Below are 26,273 nucleotides of genomic sequence, written 5' to 3'. Positions count from 1 at the left end.
GCTTTCAGAAACCTGGGCTGCAACATGAGCATCAAGATGCACTACCTATTTTCACATATGAACCGGTTTCCTGAGAACCTGGGTTCAATGAGTGACGAGCAGGGGGAGAGATTCCATCAGGACATGAAGGAGATGGAGACCAGGTATCAGGGTCGCTGGGATGCAGTCATGATGGCTGACTACTGTTGGAATCTGAAGAGAGACCTCCCTGCCGCTGAACATTCCAGGAGTTCGAAGAAACGGAAGTTCAAGCCCTGAAGTTTGAACAGTGGTGACGCAACATGCAATTTACTTGTACTTACCTTTATCAATGCCCACCATTCAGATGACAGTAATCGATGTTTCTATCATGTAATCAATAAATGTTGTTGGCAAAACATTTTTTTTTTCTTAAAAACATGTTTAGGATGATATGTGTTGACAAAAATCAGCTGATAATGCCACAAAAATGTAATTGATTTTGTCACAAGATCTGATTTTTTCAAATCAACTTAGCACAAAAACCTGACCTGATGGAGAGAAACGGATGCCATTTCCTGATTCAGCAGTGCCAGAATACCCTAATTCACTTGTAGAAATCTAGACAACATTCAGAAAGTAAAAAATTGTTGACCAGTGTTATAAATAAGAACAGAGTTCAATTTGTTCGACCACTTTATTAGCATAGAACGACAATAATCAAACAAGTATTGAACAGGTTGAAACGCCCACAACATCCCTGGCTCCGGCTCAGGCTGCGCATGCGCACTGGCACAGGGGATCGTCGATATGTAGAAGTACCGTAAAGTACAATGTTCTCTAATCATAGCTACGAATAGCTGGGTACATTGTAATGCTTATAAACACCTATAGACGTCAGTGTTCGTTTTATTTCATTTCCGCACATGGGATCGCCATGAGTATCTCTGATACGAAGAAGAATGAGATAATTTTAGCTTCAGAATCAAACTTACAAGCAGTTCCGACTCCTAGAAAAGTGTGAATTTGTCCAATTCGGACATAGGTGACATTTCGGGCATCTCCGGGTAGTGCATATATAATATGACGGTTTGGTGATTGCCAATTGCATGCCAAGGGAGCCGTTTCAAATCGACCGTTTTGTTGGAGTGTCTTCTTGAGTGCTTAAGCCACTTGGTGTGTGCTCTCCAAGCTGCTTGGTTGTTCGTTTCAGAAAAAAGTACACATGCTTTCAATCTCACATCGTACGTTTCCGCCTTTGTTGGGTCGCGCGGTGCCGTGCGATGGGTGCCTCAGGAAGTGTATCATCCACGGAAAATGTGGAATTCTATTTTTACAGGGCTTCACTTTGTTTAACCTTTTGGTGCGATCTCTTTTTGTAATCCACCTCTCACTTCGACATCGATACATATTTAAAAAAACAATAATGTCCATCCGACCAGGTGTTTGCCACGTTAGTTAGCTGTGAAGGCATAAAGTATAGATTGCCATTTTGTGTTCTCTGCCTTGGCACATTTTTGAATTGAATTTCGCAAATTACCCACTTTAAATACTCTTTCAAAGAACTCTGTTTCAAGGTTAATCTTTGTGTTTGTCATTATTTACTTGATAAGTGTGTACATTTACACATGTGTATGTACAGTACATAAACTATTACCACAATGGCATTTGGCACCAGTGTGTGTGTGTGTGTGTGTGTGTGTGTGTGTGTGTGTGTGTGTGTGTGTGTGTGTGTGTGTGTGTGTGTGTGTGTGTGTGTGTGTGTGTGTGTGTGTGTCGGGAGGAGTATATTTATCATTAGTTCCAGTCATTATATGCTGACAAAGAATTTTCTTACATGCAAAAGGTAATTATCTTTTTAAAAAATTTTTATTTTAACTTAAAACATTGACCTCCATTTCTTACGAGGTAAATAACATTGACCTCCATTTCATGTTATGTATATAACATTGACCTCCATTTAATACTATGTATATAACATTGACCTCCATTTAATACTATGTATACAACATTGACCTCCATTTAATACTAGGCATATAACACTGACCTCCATTTAATACTATGTATATAACATTGACCACCATTTAATACTAGGCACATAACATTGACCTCCATTTCATACTATGTATATAACATTGACCTCTATTTAATACCAGGCATATAACATTGAACTCCATTTAATACTAGGCATATAACATTGACCTCCATTTAATACTATGTATATAACATTGACCTCCATTTAATACTAGGCATATAACATTGACCACCATTTAATACTAGGCATATAACATTGACCTCCATTTAATACTATGTATATAACATTGACCTCCATTTAATACTAGGCATATAACATTGACCACCATTTAATACTAGGCATATAACATTGACCTCCATTTAATACGATGTATATAACATTGACCACCATTTAATACTATGTATATAACATTGACCTCCATTTAATACGATGTATATAACATTGACCTCCATTTAATACTCGGCATATAACATTGATCTCCATTTAATACTATGTATATAACATTGACCTCCATTTAATAGTATGTATATAACATTGACCTCCATTTAATACTCGGCATATAACATTGACCTCCATTTAATACTATGTAAATAACATTGACCTCCATTAAATACTAGGCATATAAAATTGACCTCCATTTAGTACTCGGCATATAACATTGACCTCCATTTATTACTCGGCAAATAACAATGACCTCCATTTAATACTATGTATATAACATTGACCGCCATTTAAAACTAGGCATATAACATTGACTGCCATTTAATATCAGGCATATAACATTGACCTCCATTTAGTACTAGGCATATAACATTGACCTCCATTTCTAACGAGGTAAATAACATTGACCGCCATTTAATACTAGGCATATAACATTGACCGCCATTTAGTACTAGGCATACAACATTGACCTCCATTTCGTACAAGGCATACAACATTGACTGCCATTTAGTACTAGGCATACAACATTGACCTCCATTTCTTACGAGGTAAATAACATTGACCGCCATTTCATACTAGGCATACAACATTGACTTCCATTTGGTACTAGGCATACAACATTGACCTCCATTTAGTACCAGGCATTCAACATTGACCTCCATTTAGTACGAGGCATACGACATTGACCTCCATTTCTTATGAGGTAAATAACATTGACCGCCATTTAATACTCGGCATATAACATTGACCTCCATTTAGTACGAGGTATATAACATTGACCGCCATTTAATACTAGGCAAATAACAATGACCTCCATTTAATACTATGTATATAACATTGACCGCCATTTAATACTAGGCATACAACATTGACCTCCATTTAGTACGAGGCATATAACATTGACCTCCATTTAGTTTGAGGTATGTAACATATCCTCCGTTTAGTACAAGGCACCGGTCGTTTCAATGATGGATTTAATCATAAGAAGCATGCATGTTGAACTTCACAAACATATTGCACGTCTTATTGTGAATCTCAATGAGGATGTAAAATAAAGCGAGTGAAACATGCAAAAAATTTATCTTTTACAATCACTTCTTGCCGCTGCAATGGTGTTTGTGGTTGTTGTTGTTGTTGGTGTTGTCCCATGTATTTCTAAAGGGTTCCTGTTGTATCCAATAATAAATGTCAGTGAATATCGGTCCGTCAGTCTGGCCAACATTCCCCTCCATAACTCTATAACCATGAAACCTAGCGACCCCAAACTTTGCATGCATACTAAGATAACTCAAAGGTGGTGCAGGAGTGAAAATTGGGTGTTTCGGTGAATTAAAACACCCCCTTTGAAGATAAGTTAGGGGGTGCTCATCACAAAAAAAAACAAAATAAGTCTTACCAAGATGGCACTCCGTTATCTTGGTCAGCCATCTTTAAGCTCACAAGAGTCTTAAGCCGCCATAATTTTGAGGCCTGCTCAACAATGCCATGGCTTGGAACAGGTCACAACAATTTCTGAATGATAAAGTTTTCTTTTACAATTTCCTCACTTATATCGTCAAACTTCTAGACTGGTCTCCCATTTCTACTATCACGGACATCAATTCATCCTGCAAATTTTTTCAAAGAAATTTGCTCTCTCTCTCTCTCATGCATAGATTTATCACATCTCATCTTCAGTTGTCATACCCTTCCTCCCACCCATGGTACACTGAAGCTTGTGGCGAGGTAGTTGTCCTGAAACAACTTGCCTTCACCTCATGGAAGGCAAATCCAACTGAAGGCAATCTCAGTTCCTTCCACAAAGCTCGGAACAAGTGTGTCTACCTGCAGGAGAGCCAAAAAACAACATCTTTCTCATCTCAAGTCTGAACTCTCAAACCTGTCTCCCTCCTCAAAATCCTGGTGGCATCCAGTTACCCTCGCTGAAAGAGAGGGTATTGCATTTGGGTCCGTTTGTCTTGTCTGTGTTTGTTTGTCCGCACCGAACTTTCGTGTTTTTCTCCGCAATCGCTTGTCGGATTGTTACGAAATTTCGGACCTCTGTATCTCTGAAACCACACCAAGGAAAAAATTGAAACTTCACATACAGCAAATAATCCACAGGTAACTTCATTGTGACATCATAATTGCACATGGAGAACGCTTCATCCGATCAGTATGAAAATTTTGGGGGGTCATCTCGGGATAAAATAGTCCACAAAATGTTTTTGATGACGTCATCAGTCACGTGATTTGGCAGCCATATTGCATTTATAAATCTTCTTCCTTAAAAAATCTTCTTCAAAATGGCTGAACAGATTGAGGCAAACTTTAAACATATGACTACCTATCTATGAGGAACAAAAGATTAACACATATAATGTCATAGGTCACATGGTTTGGCAGCCATATTGCATTTCCCAAAAACATACAAAAATCTTCTCCAGAACGGCTGGACAGATCGAGGGGAAACATCACACAAATGTTCACCAAGGCATACGTGGATAACGTTGTTCAGGAATAATTGATGTCAATGCTTTGGAAGCCATATTGAATTAAAGAAAATAAATAATGTTTTCACACACATACATAGATACTTTGAGACCTGGGAGGGCTCAATTTCACTTTTTCTCTGGAACCACTTAATCGATGGACGTGAAACCTCCAAATTGTGAGCTAGTAGTAATGTGGAATACACGTTATAGATTTCAACTTGACTGGACACATGGTCTGGCAGCCAGAATTATTTAATTTTTTGATCTGGGTTTCTTTTTTTCTCACTTGGCTGTGCCTGGATGGGTTTGAGGGTAGAGTAGTAGCAGCTGAAATGTGAATCTTATCCAGGGTTCTCCTGATGACTTCATCATTTTCATTTTTTTGTCTGCGTTCCTTCTGATTACTCCAATGCAGGAGTGTACCTATTTGGTCTTCCATTTGATCTGAATTGAATTTATTTTCATCCAATTCTGAATTCAATAGAATAATAATAATAAACTTCATGGGTCAGGGTCAGGTGTCCAATCAAAGCGGGGTTGCATCAAAGTGAGACGACTTGGTATGTGGTCATCACTGCCAGCAGTTATAGTGGCAGTTCTAATTATGTCTCTTATTAATTACGTAACACCCAGTACACAAATACCACACAAAATACACCACACAAAAGAAGTCCTGGTGAGGGTCTGCAATCTCTGATTGCTCTTATTCTTGTGTGTGTTCCCCCTCCATCCCCTCCCTCAGCTCAAATGTCTGCACAGCCGACACTACACATGAAAAGGCTGAATGCCAAAACTCTGTGTTTGCGTCGAAAGCTTGTGTCGCAAACCCATTGCTTTCTGTACCAACCTTACCGAGTCACACCCAGCTGTTCCTGGACTCGGTGTCCTTTTCTCCTGACAAGGTGGAGAGCTTGCTGTCAAACCTTGACTCATTCTAAAACTGTTCCAGACGGCATCAGCCCTCGTGTTCTAAAAGGCTGCTCTGCTGCTCTTGCTCACTCTCTCTCTGTTCTATTCACGAGATCAGAGCCATCTCTCTAGACATATTGTTGTGGGCCAGGGTTCAGTAGTGAGGACGAATGCCATATGGAGCAGTTGGACCATCTCCTACCGAACACCGGAATTGAAAGGTCGTCACCCCGGATAACTCCGGAGTTGACGAGCCACTTAAAGGACCGTGGTCGCCAATATTTTGACGGCGTGAGGTAGGGTCCACTTGTCGATTCCAATTTACCTTAGTACTCACGCCGTCTAGCTACTGGGGAAACCACACCCTCGGCTGACTTTGTCCGAACCGAGTCGCTATCACCGACTCGGAGCCGGCGCAACCGAGCGGAAGTTACCAAAGCCACGCCGGACCCAATGACAACTTACCGGCCCAAACAGCCTAATTCTCAATTCGCACCATGCTGGGTCAATGGGAGAAAGCACAGAAAACGAGCTGGAACATTTAACAAGGGGGTTTATTTATCAACAATAATCGGGCAGGGGAGCACACAAAGAGCAGAGTTATCCAACCAAAGCAGTGCAAACAATGTACAATGAAAAACACTTAATCAATCCTACTTAAAGACGGGGCCCACGGACACACACACACACACGCCCAAAAAGAAATGGACCTCAATGGCCGCGGCCTATATTTGCACCTGTCCACCTCGTGCGGTCTGGTCGAGCTTGTCCGGTGGCGGGACTCGAACCCGCCACCAACAACCCAGCACCAAGCACCAGGGACCAGGAATGACGCCACGAACGCCAGCCAGCACGGGAATGGACCAGAGGAGACACCAGCAGGCAAGACAAGGCTTCCCCTCTTTCTCCTCTTTTTCGACGACAGGGCGAACATTTCCTTCTCGACGGTTCGCCACCTCTTATCCTCCCCCTCCCCCTCCCCCACGGGTCGAGGGCAATGCTCTGAGGTACTCCCTCCGGATTGGACGAGGGGTTGTTGGGCGACTCGTGGCCGCCGTTGATTGGACGAGCTCACGGTGGGCAGATGGAACCTCACCCCTGAACGTGACATGCTGCACGTGGGCGATGGTGCAAAAACGAAGGATGAAGATTTAAAGATATAAAAAAAAACCTGACTATAAAAGTAACTCGGAGCACACACACGAAATTCCCATTAGACAGAAGGATGGGACTAGACCCTGACTATATACACATACTTATCGAAATAACTGAACTGCGGGGGCTGCTGTCTGTCTGTGTGCATATGGCTTCCAGATTCGTAACAATATTACGAGCTTTTGATTTGGTCTGGCATCCCGCACTGCTCACCAAACTCTCTTCTTATGGCATCCAAGGCAATCTCCACTAATGGCTCGCAGACTTCCTCTCTTGTCACAATCAACGCGTGGCTCTTTATGGGATTCTCCCATCTCCTATTCCCATCCAGGCTGGAGTTCCTCAAGGAAGTGTTCTTGGCCCTGTGCTTTTTCTGGTTTTCATCAATGATCTCTCAGACTTTCTGGAAAATCCTCTTTGTCTCTTTGCTGATGACTCCATCCTCTGTCATACCATCTCTCATCCCTCTGCTCAGCAGACAGCAGCCTTTTCACTCTCTGCAGAAATGGATAAAATTACAAGCTGGTCAAACTCTTGCAATGTCTCTCAATCCTGACAAATCTCACACCCTCAATCTATCTCTCAAAAAGGACTGTCTGGAACCCCCCCCCCCCACCTGCTTTCACAACAATCCCCTTGAAGAAGTACTTTCATTCAAGCTTTTGCACCTCACTATCTGCCATGATCTTTCCTGGGAAAGCCCCATCTCCAAGATGCCCCCTCCAAAGCCTGTCACCGACTGGGCATCCTATGTCGTGCAACATCATTCCTTGGCACACTTGAGCTTCGAACCACTTTCAAAGCTTTCATCCAGTCTGATGGAGTAATAATAAATCCTCTGGGGTGATACTCCTGCCTTACACCAAGCTCGACTTCACACTGTGGAAACCAAGGCTTTTAGGATCATTAGTATCGCCCACGATGAAGCTGAGTCTTTGGGTTTCTCACTCTCTCACTGGAGTCAGGTCGGTGGTCTTTCTGTCCCGTCCCCCCCTTGCTCTGTCTGTGATCTGCCTCCCCCCCTATATTTTCACAGGGTGCTCAAGGTTCACCAAAAACCCCTTTTTGGTGAAACTTTCAAAATCAAAACTACCTTTCCCCTCCCCTCGTGCCGCCTTCCCTTCCCCACCTCTCGTGCCGCCTTCCCTTCCCCGCCCCTCGTGCCGCCTTTGCTTCCCCACCCCCCATGCCGCCTTCCCTTACCACCCCTCATGCTGCCTTCCCTTCCCCGCCCCTTGCGCCGCCTTCCATTCCCCTCCCCTTCTGCCGCCTTCCCATCCCACTGCCTTCCCTTCCCCTCACACTTCCTTCCCTACCCCTCCCCTCATGCTTACCTCCTCCCATACCTCCTCTTCCCCTCTTTGCTCCCCACGGACATCTCACCGCGGTCTCCGCATGCTGTATTAACATGTTGTTTTAACGTATGGCACTTCATTCAGTTCTGTCCTACCTCTCCCCTTTCTCTGCAAGTCCTCCCCTCTCGCTTACCTCCCCAATTCCTCCCGCTCCTCGATCCCCCATCCTCCTCTCTCCCACCTCCCAGAATGTATGGCAATGTTTGCTGAGGTTTCGTTATCAACCCCCCCCCCTCCTCGCTCTTCCCCCCTCCTCCCTCCTTGCTTCCCCCTCCCTCCCTTCTCTCCCTCCCTTCCCTCCTCTCCATCTTTCTCCCCTCCACTCCCCCCCCTTTAATATCCCCTTCAGCGAAGTGATGGGTTGTATTCTCTTGCCTAATGTATAAAGCTCTTTCGAACCACTGACTGACTGACTGACTGACTGACTGACACTGATATTAAAGATCAGTACCTTCTGGGTGACGTAGAAAGCGGAAAGTTTGTGTGCTGACGGACATTGAAGCTAGTACACTGTGGGGGAGGGGGGGTCAGAGAATCGGACAGCATTCATAAATGAAAATATAAATAAATGAAGAAAAAAAAATGAATGAGAAAAAATGCAGGTGAGCGACCTGAGATAATGGGGAAGCATGGTAATTTTGTGTGCCGTCGGATATCAAAGCTGATACACCAAGAAAATAAATCACAGAACCGTTGGAAAGCATCCATAAATAAATATATATATATATATATATATATATATATATATATATATATATATATATATATATATATGAAAAAAAATCAAATGCAGGTGAGTGACCTGAGACAAAGGGGAAGCACGGATCATATGCATACCCCGCTAGTCAATACCTGGCGGTGTGAACATTGTGTAAGCATACACCTCTAGTTAAATATACGAGTATAAAGCTCATTATTATCACTGACTAGTCTGATGTTGGCTTAGCGGTAGGGTGGTGGCTTGAGGATCCTAGGGTCCTGAGTTTGAGCCCTGTTGGCCACTGAATTAATACCAGGGGGTTGACTCAGCCTGTCATCCTTCCAAGGTCGGCAAAATAAGCACCAGTAAACTGGTAATAGGGGCTGATTAAACCAAACTAAACTGATTAAACTGACACATGATATTATATCAATTTCATTCTCTCTTCATCAGCGGCATAGCCGCACCCATAACCAATGATGCAAGCAGCAGCCAAAAAGGAAGCACACGATGGGAACCACTGACTCACTGATATGAGTTTGGTACCTTCCGCGTGACGTAGAAAGCTGAAATTTTGCGTGCCGATGGACATTGAAGCCGATACACCGCGGGGGGGGGGGGGGGGGAATCACAGAACAATCGGAAAGCGTCCATAAATGAAAATATAAATAAATTAAAAAAAAACAAAACAAATGCAGGTGAGTGACCCAAGACAATGGGGAAGCATGGTTCGTTATTGTTTACAATGTGTAAGCATACCCTGCTAGTATTATAATAAATGTTACGGTTGCAACCGCTGCATTAAGCTTCCATTCCGCTTTTTCTTCAGTCCTGGAAAGAGGGCTTTCAAAACCAGCAACCTCATGATTAAATTTTTGTTCCAATTAAATCGATTATTAGCTTTCCAACCATGTAATGATATTATAGCTTTCCACCTGGACCATTTTTATTATTCCATGACACCAGGAACTGCTACAATAAAACTCGGGTCCTGATCCTTCTTCTTCTTCTTCTTCTTCAATCCAGGAAGAGGGGCTTTCGCAAAAGGAATCATTGAGATTCAACTGACACACATTTTTGTTGCAAGTAAATCGATCAATAACTTTCCAACAGAATAAATAGATTATTAGCATCCCAGTGGTACCATTTTTGGCTTATCTGGAATTGGAATTCCAGATAAGGTATTGTCATCGTGCACCACCGTCCATCCATCTGTCTGTCCTTCCATCGAAGTCCTATTTCGACTTCTCCAGCCAAACCACTGGGCCGATCCAGCTGAAATTTGACAGCAACATTCCACTCCTGACTTTTAACGGGGATTGCAAAGCTTGTTCCGGTCACGTGACTTTAAGTAGGTCAAAATGGTGGACTTAATAAATTCCTTCAATAATCTTCTGCTCTTGACCCACGAGTCAGAATGCTTCCAAAATTGGGTTACATTAGGACAGGGTGGGGATATTAAATTGCAGAGGTCATGCCAATCACGTGACCAAAAGCGTGTCAAAATGGCTGACTTCGTCAATTTTGGGGAAAAAAATAATCCCATAAATTTATTTTCAAAACTTCTTCGCCAGACTCACCAACCAGTCAGAATGCTAACAAAGTTGGGTTTCAACATGAGTTAGTTTCAACATTCAAGTTGGCCAGGGCCCAGATGAGCTACAGGTCCAGTGGTCCTATTTTTATTACTCTGACAGCTAGCAGGAACCCTTTAGAATGAAGTGTGACACATGGATGGGTGGAAGCTTCTCTTTTTAGTTAATAGTTTATTTTATGTTTTGAAATTCAATTATGAGACAGATGAGACAGGTACATTAAACACTCTCAAAACATTGAATTATGAATTTACAGTAAACACTGCTGTTTCAGACACTGCAATAACTTTTAGCGAATCTTATCATGATATCAATTTCATTCCCTCTTCATCATTCCATAAACCTTGTAAACCTGCCAGTGCCTGATTAATATTTTTTATATCTTCACCAGCACTGTTGAATATCCTATTTCCAGATGTCAAAAGTATTAATTTTTTCCCTGACATTAAGAATTGCACTTCATTTTCTTGTGAGGACCATAATTTAATTAGTCCAGTGCAACATACTCCTTTACTTGGGAATAAGTAAAACCCATTATGATACTAGTAGCTCCATAAGCATATCATCCACAATTCAGGTCATGCTTTGTGTTGGAACCGAAGACCTCAATAAAATAATCCCTGGCACAAACAGATTCCACTGAAGCTTGTATTAACTCCATTACCAGGAATACAAAATATGTGGAATTACTTTTGAGTCACAATCACAGGGTTTTACTCTTGCCGATGCATTTCGTTATGGACCCCAAGCAAAGGTCTAACCGCAAAACATGCAAATGAAAGATTTGCGCATTTACTTAAGCTGGTTTGCTGTCATGGAAACCGGTTATCTCCACTTTCACATGCTTTCAAAAGTGGCTGTTAGGCCTTTATTCATCACTGACTACGATGCTGCAAACTGTTACAATACATGGTTGTCCAGTGCATTAAACCGTGGGTTTTTCTTGTCTTTCTTTTGTTCATGATAATAATTATAGGAATGAACTGCGACAATATTGATGTTCACATTTGTTGCATTGTCGTTCTTTGTTTTCAGAATAGAACTGCATGATAAATCAATGGATCCATTACTTAAGGGATGAATAGTGTAAAACTAGTCTTCATGAAGGCTCGTGTTGTCTGTGTCAGCAGATAGGTAGAATGGATGAAATTGGCAGATCGTTGATCAAGATATGCTAACCACCACAGGAAGTAAGGAATATTATTCTCTCTGTCTATTAACTTTTCTTCAATGACTATTAGATTAAGTAACTAAACTGGCATCCAGTTTTGGTTTCAGTTTTGTAAACTACATGTTTTGAAACTTCATTAAAGTTCCATTGTATAATGCATTTACAACACAGTACTGTGGTGTGTTGGTTATGATGATGGTGTTTAATAAAGTAGAACAAAAGGAATCTTACTTACATTCAAAATGAAATGAATCATTGCAAATTAAGCCCGGTCGATGACCAATCCTTCTCTGTCATCTCTCCACTGGTTCATGAAGAAGGAACCCTTGGCGCCGAGATGTTTGCCATTTTGAAGCTACAAAAGTGGCAAGCAGAAGAGGAGACGAGTTCGTTATCGTCGTGATCACCCAACCAAACAAACAAAATTCACTGCACTCAATTGTCTTGATGATATAGAACAAGTCACTATTCAATATTGACGTGTAGAGTGACTCATGAAAAAGAAAATGCTTGAAAGGAAAAGCGTGTGAGCTTTCAATCTAAAGTGTCATGATTAGGAGCTCGTTAAGTGAACCTCACAGTGTCCTCTATGCCTATTGGCTCTCTGGAAAGACTCCACTGAGTGGCTGCTAGTTTTTTCACATTTGCTTCATTACAAATTTTATCAAAATGCAAAGAAAAATTAATGAGTCATGACACTAGCTTCCCCCTCGATCGATGACCAAAGAGAGATGATCGATAATGATGTAGACGTCAACCCAAATGGAATACTTGCATGAATCTCTTAGGCCAATGGACATGTATGTCAGAACGAGTTTTTCGTACGTCTGATGTAGTTGTCGGTGGAAAAGCAGTTGATGCAGATGTCGATGGGCTGAATTTGGTGCTCTTGTGTGTAGGCTCACAGGAACAGTGGGTGTCGTTGCTGGAGTCTGTTCTGCTGCAGCAGTAGGATGAGTTGTAGAAGACTCTTTATCCATATCTGTCTTGAATCTGTCTAAACTGACTGTTTCAGACTTCCCATTAAAATTGAGGTTGAAATACTCATTCTTCCTGGCATTGACTTGAAACGGGCCCTTGGAGGGAGGTTGCAAAGAAGCCCTGACAGTGTCGCCACGTACAAAAACATGGGTACAAGACAAAATGTCCTTGTGCAGATGTGTGGAACTCTGCTGAGCTATGGTGGGGATGTGATGCAACTCTCTCATTGTCCTTCATAGTCTGTCCACATAATTGCTGAGGTCCAAATTGGTGTGAATGTTCATCAAAGGAACAAATTGCCCAAGAATGCAAAGTGTTGATCCAAAACTAACTCGGCTGTGCTGCGACGAAAATCGGCTTTCACCATGGCACGAATGGCCAAAAGTACGGCCGGTAATTTTTCCATCCAGCAATGTGGGTCTGCTTGTGCTATGAGTGAGGACTTAAGCTGTCGAAGGAACCGTTCGATAAGCCAGTTTGCTGCGGGGAGGTAAGAAGTAGTTCTGGTGTGTTTACTTCCAAGTAACTCGGTCAGCATTTTGAAAAGTGTGGACTCAAACTGTTATCCTCCATCAGTGGTGATAAAAGATGGGGCACGAAACACTGCAACCCATCTGGAAACAAAAGCTTTGGCTCTAGTCTCCGCCGTTATGTCCGGTATTAGAACAGCATCCTGCCACCTTGTGAAACAGTCAATGCATGATGGTGGAAGCAGCGTAACAAGCAGATGCGTTACCACCAGATGGTTTTAGAGGACTGACTAAATTGATGTGCATGTAATCAAAACAGACATCAGGAGATGCAAAGGTACCTAAAACAGACATCAGGAGATGCAAAGGTACTGTGTGACAATGTGATTTTGCTCATTGACATCGTAAGCAGGCACTGGACCAGTTTCTCACATCGGGGTTCATGGCACACCAGACAAAAAGGTGAGTCACAAGTTGCTGTGTTGCTCTGATACCAGGGTGAGATAGATTGTACAGAGCATCAATATGGCCTGTTTGAAGTCAGCAGGAACATATGGATGAGAAGTGCCAGTGGATAAGTCACAACCAATAGTGCCTTCAGAGACGGAGAGAGGTACTTCACTGAACTAGAGTGATATGGAGGGAGCTAGCTCTCAGATGCTGAAGTTCCTAGTCCCCCTGGTGCACCTCGGCAAGCCTTTTAAAATTGATGGTGTGCTGCTCTCCCCTTCAGGCTGGCTCTCCTGCCTTACATTTTGCTCAGCATGATGCTGTGGAAACTAAGGACTTCAAGAATATTGGAATCTCCCACAATGAAGCTGAGTCTAAAGGCTTATCACTTCACCATCGCAGACAGTTCGGTGGTCTCTCTATCTTCTACATTTCTGCAGGGCTCATACGGTCCACCATCAACCCCTTTCTGGTGAAACTACCTAAATCGAAGATCACTGCTCACCTCCACTCATTTGTCCCTCTATTCCTGCATGTATAATCAACTTCCACATCCTCTTCAATCTCAATCTTCCCTCCAGGTCTTCAAGACAGCTGCTCACCACCATCTCAGATCATCCCCAATCCAAAACCATGAACTTTTCTACCCTCGTGAACCCCCCATCCCAGTCCCTCCTCCTTCCAAATTTTCAGTTTTCCCTCCTGAGAATTTCCTTCTGTATCCATCTTGTCCACCCCATGCATCCTCTCTTGCCCCCCGTTCCTCCCCACACTCATTGCTTAGCCACGTCTCACTCTATCTTGGCCTTCAACTCTGCTGTTGGTGTTTCCCGCCTCTCTCTCCTGTTCATTTTGCGTGCATCTCTAATGCTCTTTTTGCCTATTTTGCGTACTGTTCGATTCAGTGTACTCGCTGTTACACGAGTCTCGACTATGTGTGTGCGTGTATATATATATATATATATATATATATATATATATATATATATATATATATATATATATATATATATATATATATATATCACCATGACTTTACTGGTTATGTATTTCAGTTCAAGAGTGCTATCGTGAATGACAATGGAGTCCACCTGTGAAGGAGAAAGCAGCAGGTTTCCACGGAAGTAGGCACGCATGAAGTGTGTTATCCATTGTTGTTATGAGGATCCAAATTCAAAATTGATGTCACCACAAAACTTTGATTTGTGGAAAACTCTGCTGATATTAGAAAGCATGCCCCGAACTTGGACAGAGTATGCCCGAGGAAGAAATCCCAGAAGTACAATAACAGCACAAATTGTGACATCTGTAAACAATTTTTTTTTTTTTGTATACCTTGGTCGAGGCTCGTATGAGAGCTAACACACAACTCACAGCAAGGAGGCATGAGACAAGAGGGGCGGGAGTGGAAGGGACAAAACAGTGGGGAACAGACACATTGGGTGAACTGTGGAAGGGAGAGGGATGGGGATGGGACGGGGAACATGGCGAAGAGAAGATGGACATTTCAGGGACTTTCAGGAAGGAAAGCAGGAGAAATGAAGGAAGTGGGCTTGGGTGGATTATCGGGGGTAGAAAAGATCGAGGATTTGGATGGGGGAAGATAAGAGGTGGTGGTGAACAGCTGTTTTGAAAGCCTGGAGGGAAGAATGGGAAAGAATAGAGTGAGGAAGTTTATTCCAAAGGCGGGGAAAAATAGGAATGAAAGAGTGAAGATGAGCAGTGATTTTTGATTTTGGTAGTTTTACCAGAAGGGGGTTGTTGACGGACCTTGAGCGCCCTGTGGAAATGTGGTGGGGACAAATCGCAGAGAGAGCAGGGGGGGGCAAGGCTGGAGAGGAGTCGGTAGAAGACAGAAAGACCACCGACCAACCTGCGGTGATTGAGTGAGAGGCCCAAAGACTCAGCTTCATTGCGGGAGATGCCGATGATCTTAAATGCCCTGGTTTCGACAGCGTGAAGCCGAGAAAGGTGGGAGGCAGGAGCACCAGCCCAGAGGGGAGAGCAGTACTCCATCAGGCTTCGGACAAAAGCTTTGCAATTGACAAAAAATTGATCACCATGAGTCTGTGAAGCAGGCGGGCTTATTCTCATCAGGCCAAGCTTACCAATGTGCATTCACTGAGCCTCAAAGCCTCCCACAATTCGTCATCAACTTGGGTACAAAACAGATCACGTTGTGCTAAAGCATACCTCAGACACAGCAACTGCCTCCTTTTTTACACTGAAAGTAAATACGTAGTTTAATAATTACGTGTCTCAGTACTTGTCTTAAGAAAAACAAAGAGTAACTAGAGGGGGAGCACTCGGGAGAGTGCAAAACCTCCGCCGCCAATACTGTTGGGTCACTCAAGTGAACCTTATATCTTATTCATTAAATATGATGTCAACAGTGCTGACAGAGTAATAGTTCTTTTCTCCAACATTTTTTTGGGGGGGCGGGGGGGGGGTTGGAAATCACTTAAAACATGTAGAAATGCAAAAAAATATATATTTTTCTCTAACAAATTTTTTTTGGGGGGGGGGAACAAGTCCAAAATCTAATGACATGATCCTTGGACCATACCTAACCCCCCCACCAAGTTTCGTCGAAATCCGTCGAGGAGTTTTTCCGTAATACTGTTCACAAACAAACAAACAAACAAACAGAAAGGGGGTGAAAACAGTAACCTCCGATCTTCGATGGCGGAGGTTAACAAGAAAAAATAGCAATCAGAGATTGCAGACCCTCGCCAGGACTTGTTTTGTGTGGCGTTTGTGCACTGGTGTTACATAAGTAATCCATCCATTGGGACCATATTCTGTGCAGAGCGTTGGTGCTGCCTCAGCATTCTCCTTGGCCATTGGACACAATCCTGGATGGGTCGCCACTCTGACACAGGATACCAGCAAGCTGGTACTAATTTTGCTGACCTCCAAAAGGATGACAGGCAGAGTCAACCCCACCTGGTATTAATTCAACAGCTGAGGGGGACCTGAACTCAGGATCCGAGGATCCCAAGCCCACCACCCTAACCATTAAGCCAACTAGTCCAGTTGCCAGGTTGAGTACCTTGTTGTTGTGAGAAGTGTATTGTTTTTTGATGGTTTCGTACTCGCATAGGTCTATAGAAAAAATTTAGCTTGGTTGCCGGAGTGGCAACCTCGGGGAACTCCGATAATTTGTATAAATCCAAGATGGCCACCGCGGACGGAGGTGGAAAATAACTTTTCAACCAATCAACTTACAATCACGTGTGATACATTTTTTCCCGTATAATTTCAAGGTTAGGAATCGATTTCTGAGGTCAGTTGTGTGGTTCGGGGGTCAAATTCAGGGTCAAAGGTCAAGTTCAATGTCATTTTTGGACTATTGAGGGGTTTAAAATGTTTTGACCCCTGCATCAACTGCAGATCACTCCTACTCGGTAGTTGATGAACGATCCCATTGATTCTAATCTCACCTCTTCTTCTTCTGTTCAGAGAAATAAATGTATGATAGCTGACTCAAGGTGTCTTCTCCCAGTGCGTCACGGAGAAGAAACGAAATTCACTGAGATCGGGATCAAGAAGCTCATCTCGTGTGCCAAATCCCATGGAGATGGGGACCTGCAGGCTAAGCTACAGAACATTATTGATGTTGGTGGAGATGCGGCAAGCATCGCCTGCCACAAAGGTTGCTACTGTACTTATACATCAAAAGAGAAAACTGAGAGAGTGAGAAAGTCACAGAAAAGAAAGGCTGAAGATGAGGGTGTAAGGACAACTACAAGGCCTCATATAAAGGTAGCTGACAAAGGTGTGTTTGAATACAAACGTGATTGTATGTTCTGTAGTGAGGAATGTTTACCCATTGATGATAGACACCCAGAAAGATGGGACCGCGTTCGTGAGTGTATAGTATGACCAAAGAACATTTTGACACAGAACGTAACCCACTCCCAACTATGAAAGATATGCTCCTTGATGTTGCTGAGCAGCGTAATGATGAGTGCACCGTAACTTGCACCTTGCTTTTGTTTCTGATCTACCTTCTGCTGAGTGAAAGTACCACGTCCGCTGCTGTAACAGTTTCACGAAAGTCCCCATATATGCCGATTTGCCAACTGGAAGTGCAGATGAAAATGCTCTGGAGGAAGTCATTGAGTACATGAACCGAGACAGGTCCAGAATATGGAATAGTGTTGAACTGCATTCCCTGTACTCGGATCGAGGTGGCAAGCTCGCTCAATGTGACATGTTAAGCAAGTTGACTGACTGCATGAGTAAGGATGTTATCGTTGTTCAGGTAGATGGCTGTGCTGCCATTGTTGGTTTCCGTGAGTCCATTGCTAAAAGTCTCAAGATAGTTAAGGTAGATGATATGGATGAGAGGAACATTGCTTCCGTGGTGAGGCAGATCAAGCATGAGGCATGGTCGTTCAAGTACAGCAGTGCCAATTATGACCTATCAGTGTTTACACAGGCCAACACAATCAAGACGACCAGCCCAAGTTTGTTGAAGTTGGTTTCGGACCTTGTCTCCGGTGGTAAAGTGACCAAGAAATCTCTGAGCCTGAGCCAGTCAATTCAGAGTCACGTTACAGGAACCAGAAATCAGACAACATTAGGACTGGCCGTCAACCTGTTGCACCGGCACGGCAGTTCGGAACTTCTCAAACCCCTTCATGAACATGGCTTCATGACCTCGTACGATGAGGCCCTGAGATTCCGAAAATTGGTTGCTCGTCTACTAGGTGACAATGCACAGGTCTCCACCAGTTCATGGGGTTGTGTAGAACTGTCGGCGCCATCTTCGCATGGTTTGACAACTTCGATCTCCAGGTATTCACACCCAATGGTCGACGCACTACCCATGTCCTCTCACATGAATTCCAGCAACCTCATCCCACAGGTATGCTGGGGTATGGCCGCGCTAAGCCAGGGATGCAGACCATACTTGCAAAATCTGCTGACCAGCAGGCTCCACCTGAACTTGACATCACGAAGTATGGGTGGGAAATAAAAGATGGCACCCCAGTACCAGCAACCTCCGATCAGCCCCCAGGACCCCAAGATCTCATGGATGTAGTGCGGTGGGGCTGTAAGGTGGCGGTGAAGGCGTGCGGCACTAAACGTTGCAGCTGTCACCATGGAAAGATATCATGCACTGTGTATTGCGCTTGTGTTTGTCGTGACGCCTGCTTCAAGACAGGAGACGAAGACCGAGATGAAATGGAAGAGGAAGGAGAAGCAGATGTGGAAGACGACGAGAAAACTGAACATCTTGATCTTGCATTCGGCTCTGATGATGAATGAGAGTGATCGACGTTACTGAATAAATGCTTGACCACCATCGCTCTGAAAATGTCATTATTATTATTTTATTTCAATTTTGGCCAAAAAAGACCTTGCACTTCACCTTTGACCCTGAATTAACCCCAAATCACAAATTTGACCTCACAAATCGATTCCTCAGGTCAAAATTATACAGAAAAGAGGTATCACACGTGATTGTAAGTTAATTGGTTGAAAAGTTATATTCCACCCCCATCCGTGTTTGCCATCTTGGATTTATGCAAATTAGCGGAGTTCCCCAAGGTTGCCGCTTCGGCAACCAAGCCAAATTTTCTCGATAGACCCATGTGAGTACGAAACATCAAAAAACAATACACTTCTCATTACAACAAGGTTGAGTACAGAACATATACGGGTGGCAAACGGACTAAACACCAGGCATACATAAGTAATGAGAAATAATTAGAACTGCCACTTTATAACTGCTGGCAGTAATGACCAGGTACCAAGATGTCCCGTTTTGATTGGACATCTGACCCTGATCCATAATGTTTTTTATTACATTATTCAATTAAATTTCGAAGAGGATTAAAATAAATTAAATTCAAATCAAATGGAAGGTCAAATAATGGAGTCATCAAAAGGAAGGTCAAATAATAAAGTCCTTTAATGGAGTCATCAGAAGGAACCCAAATAAGCAAAAAGCAAAGATGAAGTCACCAAGAGGAACCTGGAGAGGATTCACATCTCAGCTACTGCTACTCTACCCTCAAACCCATCCAGGCACAGCTAAGTGAGCCTTATTCAAAAAAAATAATAAAATCAAAAATAACTAAATAAATAAATCAAAAAAAATATCAAAAAGAACCTAGATCAAAAAATTAATTACTTCTGGATGCCAGACCATGTATCCAATCGAGTTGAAATTTAAAACATGTATTCCCCATCACTACTCAATCATAATTGTGAAGTTTCACGTCAATTGATTAAGCAGTTCCAGAGAAAATAGTTAATATTTTTCTTCAATCCAATATGGCTGACAAACCATGTGACCTATCAATTATTCCTTAAAGTTGTAAATCCAAGGCTTGGGGAACATTTGTGTGAAGTTTCCGCTCGATCTGTCCAGCCGTTCTGGAGATTTTTATGGGTTTTTGGGTAAATCCAATATGGCTGCCAAACCATGTGACCTATGACATCATGCGTGTGAACCTTTTGTTCCTCATGGATAGCCAGTCATACGTGTAAAGTTTCGCCTCGATCTGTTCAGCCATTTCAGTGAATATTTTTGAAGGTTTGTTTTTTTAGCAGCGTCTCGCGTAGCGAACGCTGCTCATAGAGAGCTCGGTGTTGTTGTTGTTGTTGTTGTTCTTCTTATTATTATTCTTCTTCTTCTTCTTGTGAAGACAAAACCATAATCTCAAAGACTCGGCTCTTGTATATACAATATCCGGATCTCCTTAAATACTGAGCACATGTACACATCCTCACATAGACGGTGCCTTTTGAGAGTGTCTATCATGAACTTTTAAATATATTCGGACATTTGCTTTAAAGTTTCGAAAAGTTCACGTTACTATTTAAAGATTATTCTATTTATCGTAAATACATTATTTATTTCGTAAATACACAAATACATTATGACGCGTTTCGCTATTGGCTTAATGAAGGCACGTGACGAAATATCGGATGTTGTTGTTTTTTTGTTTTTTGTTTTTTGCCGACAAAATCTTTAGGACGCTGCTCGTGGACACATTTGTCCTTGTTAACAATATGGCTGCCGAATCAGGTGACCGTTAACATCATAAAAATTTTTTGTGTGGACCATTTTATCCCGAGATGACCCTCAAAAATTCTGATACTGATTAGATGTAATGTTCTATACACGCAATGGCATCATAATGAAGGCACCTTATGGCATCATGTTTAAAAAATAAAATATATAAATACAAATAATAAATTTGCACTTGTTCTCCATGAGTACTTGCCATGTGCCAACTTTCAATTTTTCCTTGGTACGGTTTCAGAGATACAGAGGTCCAAAGTTTTTCCATTTTTCCAACATGGCTGCCACACCACATGACCTATAACGTCATAATTATGAATACAACATTCTACATGAGTGACTAAGTCGCTCCTGTGGTAAAAAATTTCGTCTCAATCCAACAAGCGGTTGCAGAGAAAAACACTAAAGTTGGGTGTGGATAAACAAACAAACAAGCAAACAAACGGACCTAAATGCACTGCACTCTCCTTCATCGAGGGTAAAAATCATATTAACTAGTTTACTTTTTTCTTCTTTCTGTTCTATAATGTAGACCTCAAAAGACTTTCCTGCAAACAAATCACATCATGCATATGAGAGTTCATGACTGGGAAGTTTATCATTTCATTGGCCAGCCTAAAAGTAACTCAGTTGTACAATGTTATACATTTTCGGAGTCCAGAGAGACAATTTGTAACAGTGTGCTGGCACTTACAGAGGTTTAGCATTGTTCAATTAATCCTCGAGTTTTCTTGGTTTCTCACACCAGAAATCTCCTGGCTCCAGCAACCCGATGAGGTGTTTGTTCAGTGGATAGAGAAGGCATGTGTTTATCAACAAACAGGTCAGGGGGCCCAGTTTGATCAACTGGTGGAGAAGGCATCAGGTCATCACCATGCTGATCGCAAGAAACAGTTTGTTTGACAGGTGGTGTAACTTGAATGGATATTGCCTGTCTCCCAATTCCAGCAGAACTAGTTGGAGACAGGGATCCAGAAAGCAATGCCAGCAACTGGTCCGGAGGGCCCATCGCACCATCAGGTTGTAAATATGAAAGAATGATCACAAACAATTGATGTAGTTGCTCTTAACGTGTCTTCCACGCAAAACCATTCACTCGTACATCATAATTCTTCGGATTAATGACCCGAATGACAGTCCCAGGAACCCAGCGCGGATCTTTTCCAAAATTCCGGGCAAACACAAGTTGACCTTGATGGAATATTGGGGCATGTTCAAGGTTCTCTTGGAACACTTTCAATTGCTGTTTTGTTTGGGTAGTTCTGAATCTGAGTGCACTGAGCCTTATTCTCAGTTGTCCATTCATAAACAGTTCTGAAGGTGATTTCTCAAGTGAAGTCGCATTTATTCCCCACGAGTGCGACTTCACTTGAGGATTTTGTGTTTTTTCACCAAGCAGTTGCCCCCTCCCTTGAGCAGTGGGAAAAAAAAACTATAATATTGTTACGGATTCCACCGGTTCGACAGCCACGCACGACCGCTTCTGGCCCATCTGCAGTCACGCGTCCGCCGAACACCGGAATTGCAGTCGTAGCTTCTGGACAACTCCGGAAACCTACTACGGGTGCCTTAACACACCATGAATTGCCAATATTCTGTCCATGCGGTGTAGGGTTAATCACCGAATCTCGATATACCTAATTATCCACGCAGACCGAAGTACTGAGAATTTATACCTCAACGGACCTTGAGCGGGGCAAGCCGTTACCGTGTCCGCACCGTGTGTGATCCGAGCGGAGATCACCAAGGTCTGTCAGACCAAATGACCACTTTTATTGGCTTTAACAGCCTGCTAATTTCCTGAGCGCACCATGGAAGTCAATGGGAGGAATGGACGCAACGAGCAGGTTTACATTCAAACAATGGGGCATTTATTTATAAACAAGCAATCAATGGGGGAAGGGGACATGACACGAGAAAAGCCTACAGCCGTGGTATATTCAATTATGTACAACCATGTACTTAACCAACATTTCTACTTACAAAGACAATGCACCACAGAACAGACTTTCATACAAAAACCCAGAAAAGAAACGGGCCCGTGAGCCTTTATTCGAACCCGGTGCCTGGATGACCGAAGGCTCGTGAGAGGCCGCGCAGGTTACCTGGCCGCCCCTGGTGACGGCACGAAGGCCTTCGGGTCTACGACCCATGGTGTCTCTGCCTGGCCCTCGTGTCACAATGCGCCAGTCTCTTGAGCGGCGATGCTTACAGAGGAGTGAACGGGTCCTTGCTCTTTGAGTTGTTGCTCTTTGTGACCCGTTCACCACCTCAGCGACATCGCTCGACCGCCTTCAGGGCCGTTCGCCCGGACCACCAAGCTCCGCCGCTGTCCCGTCGACCAAAGCGCCTCCAACTGGCTCTCCTCGCCCGGGCTCCGCCGAACTCGCTGGACTCCACCGCAGCTGGCTCAAACTGGCAGGTCTTCTGATAACTCCCTGGGGAACGCTCTCCTCCCCCCGTGATGCCGAACCTGCTTCTGCCCAACTGGCTCTCCTCACCCGGTGACGACTTCTCCTGCTTCTGCTTCATCGCCCGCTTCTGCTCACGGGAGCTTCTGCCACGAACTCGCTCGAGCTCCGCCCTTTTATCGGGTTGGGTGAGCCGCCCCTTGAAATCTCACCCGAGGCTCTGCCAATTCTTCACCTCAAACCTCTCACCCCTCGAAAGCCTCGCTGGAAACCCCATGTTTGACGTCACCGATTTGTTTCGGGAAAGCCTTCCTGTGATCCGAATATGGTAATCGGCTCGCATTGTTTGTGTAGGACAGGAGATGATGGTTGTTGTTGTCTGTTCACGTTGTAGGCAATGATGGTGTTGCGATGTTTTGAAATAAAAGATAGAAAAAGAATAATGGCTACCTCAAAGATTCACAGCTCGGCACACGAACAATTCCCTTTACACATCGGTGGGGATTCTAACCTGAAACACATAATTATAGAAATAACTGATCTCCGGGGAACCTGTATGATGTTTTGTGAATGTCCACAACCGTAACAATGTATATTTATGTATATACAGTAAAACCCCGCTATTCTGAACACTTCTGGGACTGGACGGAAATGCGTTCATATGCGGGGTGTTCACATTATCGGGGATTAGGGTATCAACCGACCATGAACGCGTCATCTCTATTCGATAGATCACAAAAGTCGTTTAATCAACACATACACATCTAAATACACATTCCACAGACAAAATGAGCACACAATTATTGGCATTCAGTAGTAATAATACAATTATTCAAATTATTTGCCACGGAAATATAGAAAATTGATAAGATCAAAAATGCAACGCAAAATTGACAGCACGAGAATCAAAATTTCAAATTTATACAATTAATTGTCTCTAAGCCAAGATGTTATATAACTCTGTGGTTTCGATTTGGCATCCTCCAGGACATGAACTTGAACTGGATGTTCGATTCTTTCCAAAGGAGCGAGCAACTCTGCCCATCCTTGATTCAGAAAGAGAGTTTTAAGCTTTTGCACACAACTGAGTCCATCTTGTACCGTCACCTGCATGTGTTCCACTTCCTCTTCGTCCCCATTCTCTTTGTCCACATTCTCTTCGTCATCGTCTTTCCGCATTAAATCGTTCTCCCAGTCGTCGTCCTTGCAGTCATGAACGCGCGCCGTATCGTCGCACCGAACGTATTCCTCGGGGGTCACGTCGTCACATACGCCAATCTCTGCACCGCGCGAAATGGGCTCGCACAGGCTGAGGTCATCGTCAGCGTCCCAGTCACTATCGGGTGACTCGGAAGGGAAGCCGCACTTGACGAAGCACTTGGTAATCGTCGTCGGATGGACTTGATCCATGCATTGCTGCTCCACTGAACAGCATGGAGAACGTTGACGCTCTTCAAGATTTTGTTTACGTTTGAAGCGGTATCGATCTTCGACAGCACAGGTTGCTTATCACGCCTTGGTCAAGGGGCTGCAAGACCAACGTAACATTCGGAGGCAGGAACTTTACGATCACGTTCGTCAGCGTCACACCCATTGGATGAGACGGCGCACAGTCTAGGAAGAGAAGAATCCTCCGCCGTTGGTTTCGCATCTTCTTGTCCAGCGCTTTCAACCATTCAACGAACAACGCCGAGGTCATCCACGCTCGTTTGTTTGCTGTCCATGACACAGGGAGGGAATCGACTTTAATATTACGAAAGCAACGTGGTTTCACTGCGTTGCCGATGGCGAGTGGTTTAAGTTTCTCGCCAGTCATACTAGCTCACAACAGCAGCGTTATTCGATCCTTTGGCGACTTTATACCATGACAGGAGTCTCCTTTTTCCAACAGCGACCTTTTGGGTAGAGCGCGGAACAAGAGGCCAGTCTCGTTGGCGTTAAAAATGTCTTGTGGCTTGAAACCGTCGCATAGCTGTGGCAGACGCGTTTTCCACTCCTCTACTGTCGTCTGATCAATGCCACCACGCTCGCCGCTAACTGCATGTGCTGAGATCTTGGTTTGAGCTTGAAATCGGGCAAGCCAGCCGTTGGATGCCCTGAAATCCACCTCACCAATGGCAGTCGCGATTTCTAAGGCCTTCGCCTTTACCATAGGTACGCTGACAGGGATCCTCTTTGAACGAGCAGCATGTGCGCACGCGGTTGTCAATGTTTAAGAAACTGCCTCCTTTTCGTCAACTTCGTGAAGATAGGGTCCCGTCTTCGAATTCCTTCAATATCGACTCTTTACGACGTAAAATACCGTTCACTGCGCCCAGCGAAATTCCGAAATCAGCAGCAAGTTTGCGTTGCGACTTGGATTCTGCTTCCTTTACCAGACGGACTTTATCTTCCAATGGCAGATCGTGACGCGTTTTCGGCATTTTGGTGTATCGTACTGCATGAACTTCAAAGCAAGTGAAGATTGATGGAAAGGGAGGTGTGCAGGGCCTTCTTATGCCCCTCCCTCAGGGGGAGGTCTCTGCTGATTGGACGAAATTGTAATTCTTGGATGCTTATTGGTTGATTACCATTGATTAATTTAGAAACAGGTTCTAATTAAGTCACTGTATCTCTTCACACCTTCTTCTGGCCCATCCGCTCCATCCACGCCATTTCTATCCACGCCATTGCGTCCAGTAAAACGAACTGCGCGATGGGTTGTAATTGGCAACGGCGTTTGTTTGTATGACGTTTGCCATGCAGCCGCGGCTGAACAATGGCCATGTTTCGCACTGATGCCTTCAAAGGTTGGAGTAGCGTTCACAGTGCGGGGTAAAAACTGGTTTTTGACTGGTAAAAAGCATGTTCATATGCGGTGTGTTCAGATTTTCGGGGTGTTCAGATAATCGGGGGAACTATGTACAGGATTTCCTATCTAAAAATTCGGGACTGGCCAAAAACGCGTTCATATGCGGGGTGTTCAGATAATCGGGGTGTTCAGAATGCGGGGTTTTACTGTATATATACATATATATATATATATATATATATATATATATATATATATATATATATATATATATATATATATATACACATATATATCTATATACATATATATATATATATATATATATATGTGTA

At 43.4% G+C, this 26,273-nt stretch overlaps 1 long non-coding RNA gene across 1 annotated transcript in view; it reads right to left on the bottom strand.

Annotated features, from left to right (window-relative positions):
* The window catches only part of LOC147023062 (uncharacterized), a 120,728-nt gene that overhangs the window by 59,970 nt on the left and 34,485 nt on the right, over positions 1 to 26,273 (bottom strand). Inside the window, exon 3 of the long non-coding RNA XR_015059726.1 lies at positions 12,029 to 12,148. This is a non-coding gene — a long non-coding RNA (uncharacterized LOC147023062). The remainder of the gene's footprint in view (positions 1 to 12,028; positions 12,149 to 26,273) is intronic.

Source organism: Eptatretus burgeri, chromosome 7, assembly GCF_056783735.1.
Source record: "Eptatretus burgeri isolate ZD-2024b chromosome 7, Ebu_testis_v1, whole genome shotgun sequence".
Taxonomy (NCBI): domain Eukaryota; kingdom Metazoa; phylum Chordata; class Myxini; order Myxiniformes; family Myxinidae; genus Eptatretus; species Eptatretus burgeri.
Note: the sequence above shows the minus strand (reverse complement) of the source record. Positions and strands in the feature narration are given on the sequence as shown.